Source organism: Crocodylus siamensis, chromosome 2, assembly GCF_052110815.1.
Source record: "Crocodylus siamensis isolate JL-2025a chromosome 2, ASM5211081v1, whole genome shotgun sequence".
Classification (NCBI taxonomy): Eukaryota; Metazoa; Chordata; order Crocodylia; family Crocodylidae; genus Crocodylus; species Crocodylus siamensis.
In genome coordinates this window covers 51,932,346-51,938,668 of record NC_143396.1, presented here as the reverse complement: position 1 = coordinate 51,938,668, position 6,323 = coordinate 51,932,346, and the positions used below count along the sequence as shown (strand labels likewise).

The 6,323-nt window shown below is 45.8% G+C and overlaps 1 long non-coding RNA gene across 1 annotated transcript; it reads left to right on the top strand.

The window, feature by feature from the left end:
- The first annotated feature begins 5,039 nt into the window (after nucleotides 1-5,039).
- LOC149870233 (uncharacterized) lies at nucleotides 5,040-5,858 on the top strand. Its single transcript, XR_016440430.1, has 3 exons — nucleotides 5,040-5,325; nucleotides 5,417-5,486; nucleotides 5,745-5,858. It is a non-coding gene; the product is annotated as an uncharacterized LOC149870233 (long non-coding RNA).
- The last annotated feature ends 465 nt before the right edge of the window (nucleotides 5,859-6,323 follow it).

Here is a 6,323-nt window from a genome sequence, read left to right as displayed (position 1 = left end):
ATTTAAGGTGGAAGATGCTTTATAAAAAGAAAAATGTTTCTTCTAAGAATAGAATGACCCTAGTAGTTTAGCTTGGTTGGAAGACACCCGTGTCAGAATCCTGTTCAATTAAACAGCAAGTAGAGAACACTTCAGCCCAACAGAATGCACAACATCATATGCTAAAAGTGAAACAAAGGGAAATAACCACTAGTAAAAAATAGAACTAGTATCCAGACTTGAAATGGAGCTTTATCTAAACATAAGCCATATTTGGATCTCAAATCAGATTTGGAAAAAATAAAATAAAATCTGAGGTCACTTTTCCACACATATGGATTTATAACTTGTATAACTGTGTCTGTTATTAACATACAATTTAGGTTTATACTTGAAGATTAGACATACCTGAAACCTAAACACAGATCATCTAGGTAAGAATAAAGCAAAATGAGACTATAACAGTGTCCTGTAGAGACTCAGGTCATGTTACAAAGAAATAACAAAGAAATTTCTATTTCATCATTTAACTCAAGCTCTCGCTGTATATATACTTAAGACTTAAAATAAATTTGCTGATTAATAGTTGATAATGGAACATAAAGGTATCTCTATGTAGGTTACCAGAAGGGAGAATATATACTTTGCACCTCTACATAAGAATTGGAAGATACTTGATCCATTTCCTTTGACAGACTGGGATTTTATGTGTACTTATTATCTAAAGTTATTTTGCAAAAGGTAGGTCTGTGAAGTTAGCACAGCAGCAGGATATAAACAGCATAGCACCTGTATAGACAAGATAGCCTTAGGTAACAAGAAAATGTAAATGTGCCTAGACTCTCAGGTTGCTTTATTGCATGCATAGTGTTTTCTGAAGGATGATGCTGTACTGTTAAGAAGCAGGTCAAAGGCATGATTAGAAACTTTGTTAAATGTATTTGGAAATAGAAAAACGTTTCCTGGATTAGGACATTCTAAAAATTGAGATGTTACTAGAATTGAAAGTGTCTGCTATATTTTTAGTCACTCTGGCTGCTTCTAGACATGGAAAAAAAACAATGCTTTACTCGAAGCTCGGTGCACTTCCACGCTGCACCCACCCAGCACATGCCCAGAAAAGGAAATGCATTAGTTGCACCTAGCTTTCCCAACATGTGTATAGACTGAGGGCTTTACTGGGTCTTTTTTTGGTGCTTTTATCTAATAGCTGATTGAATTGGCTATTACATAAAAGCACCAAAAAGCCCCATTGAAGCACATGATCTATACAAATGCTGCAGAGCCAAGCCAAACTAATGTGCTGCTTCTTCTAATAAAGCACTTTTTTCCCCCATGTCTGTCAGCACCGTGTCACAAGGAATGAAAAGATGGTGATATATAAAGCTCAAGTAATAGGATTCGTCTAGTTGAAATGCAGTGTGCCAGACTAAAGGTCAACTGCTTAAGCTAAATATTTTAAAATTAAGAGCATCAGTAGTAGTATGACTAATTTTTAGGGTTTAGTACACCCAGGGTGCTGAATGATAGTTAAAATTTCACTCAGAAAAAAAGAAGCACCAGAATTTCATGCAGAGATAGTTCTCGAGGTATAAAATCTCACTGATCTTGTCAATAGAGAAGGAGAGTTTTCTGCTATCAGTGAAATAAATCAGACAAGCTGTTGGCAAATATCTATATCTATATCTCCTATGGATGGATGGTTCTGGTTTTGTGTTTTTTGCAAGATTTGTACTGGGTAGGGAGCTCTGGAGGTTGTTGAGGGGAATCCTCTTCCAAATAGTTGAAGCATCTTACCAATTCCATCCTGCTTTGGGAAGATGGTAGGTAACCTCATGTATGGACACTCATCCCAAGAACAGAGCAATATGTGTAAGCATGGCAAATCCTCTGGCTGTCAATGAGGAGGGGACAGATGAAAAGTTACATAAACATATTTCTCAACAATAAAGCAATTCTTCTATTTCCTAATGCCCTCTGATGTGATGTGTAGTTCCAGAAGTCCCTGCCCAACTTTTCTTCCCTACTGTAGAGTGCAGATCTAACACTTTGCTGAAATCACTGGTGCTTCACTATGCTGCAAACCCATTTAACACTATGTCCTGAACCATCTTGCTTAGACTGTGTATCTCTGACTTTATTGCCTATCCTCTGCCATAGCTCACCTTTTAGTCTGGCAGGTTTTTTGGGATCCAATGATTCCTCTACACTTCCTGGCTCCTGACTAAGTCCAGCTCTTTTCTGATTCTGAGGTTACATCTGACTTCTCCTGTGAGACTAAGTCACCAACAGTCAACCCATTATCTTTGCAGAAGATTTCATCGATTTCATAGACATTAGGGCTGGAAGGGACCTGGGAAGATCATTGAGTCCAGCTCCCTACCCAAAGGGCAGGAAGTTAGCTGGGGTCATATGATCCCAGCGAGATAAGCATCCAGTTTGCTCTTGAAGCTATTCAGTGTAGGTGCTTGAACCACCTCCGATGGCAGGCTGTTCCAGACCTTGGGGGCTGGGACAGCAAAGAAAGTCTTCCTTATGTCCAGCCTGAAACTGTCTTGAAGCAGTTTATAACCATTCAACCTCGTCATCCCTTGGGGCACTCTGGTGAACAAACGTTCCCCCAGATCCTGGTGGTCACTCTTGATAACTTATAGGTGACCATCAAATCACCCTCGAGCCTGTGCTTTTCCAGGCTAAAGAGCCCCATGGCTCTCAGCCTGTTGTCATAAGGTTTGTTTTCCTGACCTCTGATCATGCACGTGGCTCTTCTCTGGACTCCCTCAAGCTTCTCCACATCCTTTTTGAATTGTGGAGTCCAAAACTGGACGCAGTACTCCAGCTGTGGCCTCACCAAGGCCGAGTATAAGGGGAGAATGATGTCCCGGGATTTGCTTGAGAAGCATCTGTGGATGCAAGCTAGCATTTTGTTCACTTTACCAGCCGTAGCATCACATTGCAGGCTCATGTTCATCTTGTAGTCAATGATGATCCCCAAGTCTCTTTCTTCCGTAGTGCTAGCCAGTGTAGCACTGCCAAACCTATAAGGATGCTGCAGGTTTTTCCTGCCCAGGTGAAGAACCTTGCATTTTTCAGCATTAAACATGAGCAGGTTCTTGTCTGCCCATTTGCTAAGCCTGTCCAGGTCAGCTTGGATCATCCACCTGTCTTCTGCTGCTTTGCCCCAAATTTGCTTCCGCCTGTCTTCTGATGCTTTGCTCCAAATTTTGGTGTCATCGGTGAACTTGGCCAGTCCACTTCTGACTCCAATGTCCACTTCATTAATGAAGATGCTCCTCCTCACCAATGGAAGTTCATTGGTCTCAACATGCAGCCTGCCTGCCCCCACAACAAAGAGTGGTAATCCCACCGGCAACTTCAGAGTGTATCCCAAAATTTTCTAGCCCATAATAGCTGTGGAAGGCAGGCCTGTGCAATGTCATACCAGGATAAGGTTGCCAACTCTGAATCTATTCTGAAAGGTTGCATCACATGACATAATAACATTAATGACTGATCTACGTTACTCTAAAATTCATTCACTATGGAGCCATCATTTTTCCTGTGGTGAAAATAAGGAGTGTCATATGAATCATTTTCACATTTTAAGACTATTGCATAAATAAACAATACTGCAAAATCTCAAGTTGTAATGTGAATTTTATTTTTTTAAGTGAGATCTGGATAGGGATCCTTTCCTTGTAAATATGTGTTTAAATGTTTGTAGGTCTGTGTGCACATGTACGTTAATTTAAAAATACAGAAAAATAACATTCTAATTCCATTATAAAATGACAGACACAGCAAAAACTCACTAGTTAATTAAACTCAAAATCCACTGTTACTGTATTTACATTATAAATACAATAAGGTATTTATTGCCTGAGAGACACAGCGCCAACATGCCCATGAGACACAATGCTACAATACGAAAATTTCTGTAACCCACAATGTGAATGTGTTGGCGTGCTTGTGTATATCAGTTATGGATTACAGTGCATAGACTTTATATCAGGAAGGCAAATGAATGTTGCTATGACCTTTTAAAAGCCTGCTGGACTATTGTATAAATTGAATTCAACATTTAATATTTATTTTAATGTATGAATGCCCTATCATTTATCTCCTGGGTGACTCTCAGCAGTCTCCTGGAGATTTATATCTAATTCTGAAGATTCCAAGGCAATCCTGGAGGGTTGGTGACCCTGCACTAGGAATGCAAATGAAAATTACATTTAGCAGAATCATCTACATCATTGGAAAATCTCTTCCTGTCTTCTTCCTGGCCCTTTGTATGCCCTGCCATTTGAATGTTGTAAGGTGCTTACTTTTGACAGACCCTGTAAAGGTTTTGTAGAACTGAAAAGCGAAGAAGATCATAATGGAGCTTGCTGGGAGGTCACTAGACAAAAGGGATGTGTATGGCATAAAAAATAACAACAGGTCAAAGAGGGTCCCTACCTACTATAATTCTTAGCTAATCCATCAAGGCCTTATATCTCGGGAAGCAGCAGCGGGAAGGAGAGGAGTTAGGCACACGTGTGTCCCGCACGCACGTGTGCCCCATAACTAACTTTTGACCCGAGGCAGCGGCGGCGGCGGCAGCAGCAGCAGCAGAGGAATCGGCAGCGGGGGCAGCAGCAGCTGATCCCCCGAAGGTAAGTGGGGCGGAGGGCCTCGGCACAGCTGAGCCGGATCCGGAGGGGAAGCCCTCCGGGTCCCATATAGCTGAGCCGGTAGGGAGCCGCGCTCCCGAGCCGCGCAGCGCGAACAGAGCACGCAAACAGGCGCGCTCTGTAAGAGCGCGCCGGTGTTTGCGCAGGCGTTCGTGCCGGCGGGCGGGCTGGGAGGGCCAGGAGTGGGACTCCTGTACGGGTAGGACGTAGACACCACACAGGTCTACAAATAGCAGCTTAGAAGGATGTATACGAGGAGTGCTGCTAGGGCCTCTGCCCAGGGGGACAAGGCTAACCGGGGCTGGTCTGAGGCCTCCACCCAGACCGAGCCCATGGGGGAGCTGATGTCCCCCTACCTCCTGGCCTGCGGGAGATCCCCAGCAGGGCCGGGGGGGGCAGAGATTGGGAGCCCCCACACCTGTCCGGCAGGTGCCCGGCTTAGGGCTCTGGAGGCACAGGTGAGGGAGCTCCGGGAGGAGGTTAGCAGGCTGAGGGGGATCAGGGAGGCGGAGGAGGAAATTGACAGTTATTTCCTTTCCCTGCAGGACCAGGCACCCAAGGAAGAAGCAGCCCAGGGAAGGACCTCCACAGCAGAGTGGCAGACGGTCACAGCCAGGACCGGAGCGGCTCGCAGCGAGCAGGTACAAGCTTCTCCAGTCCGACTGGAGAACAGGTACGAGGCCTTGGCGACTCTGCAGGAGATGGAAAGGGAGGAGGAAACCCTTGGGCAGGAAGAAATGCCACATTCTTCACACTCCAAACAGATCAAGAGATCCGAGAGGACCCAGAAGAGGAGGAGACGCGTGCTCGTCATAGGCGATTCCATCCTGAGAGGTACGGAAGGGCCCATTTGTCGCCAGGACCCTTCAGCACGAGAGGTCTACTGCCTGCCTGGAGCTAAGATTCAGGATGTGATGGAGGTAATCCAGGCCAGGATCAAGCCCACCAATTACTACCCCATGGTCCTTGTCCATGTGGGTACTAATGATGCGGCCAGGAGAACCCCCGATCACCTGATGGCGGACTACCAGGCTCTGGGCGGCATGCTGAGGGAATTTGGTGCACAGGTGGTATTCTCTTCCATCCTACCAGTGAACGGACGCGGAAGACGGCATGAGAACTGCATCCGAGAGACCAACTGGCGGCTTCGGAATTGGTGTCTCGAGGCAGGCTTCGGCTTCCTGGACAATGACCCACACATTACAACGAGGGACATGCTCAGCTGGGATGGGCTTCACCTGTCCCCCAAAGGTAAGCATGTGTTTTCTTCCAGGTTGGCGGATCTCCTCCGGCGGGCTTTAAACTAGACTCGTCGGGGGGAGGGGAAGATGAGGGTGGGGGAGGCTGTGGACCACCAAACCAGGTGGCACCCACAAGGACAGCCCAGCCTGAAGAAAGAGAGCTTTGGGAACGTGAAAGACAGGGGGTGGACAGCAATACGGCACAGGTAAGGAACGGGAAGGTTAGAGACAAAAAGCCCTTTAGGACTTGGAGCGAGGGGGTAGCAAAAGCACCAGTCACAGGGCTCAAGTGCCTATATACTAATGCTAGGAGCATGGGGAACAAGCAGGATGAACTAGCGCTCCTGGTTGCACTAAACGACTACGACTTAGTGGGGCTGACGGAAACCTGGTGGGATCCATCCCACGACTGGGCGGTACATATTGAGGG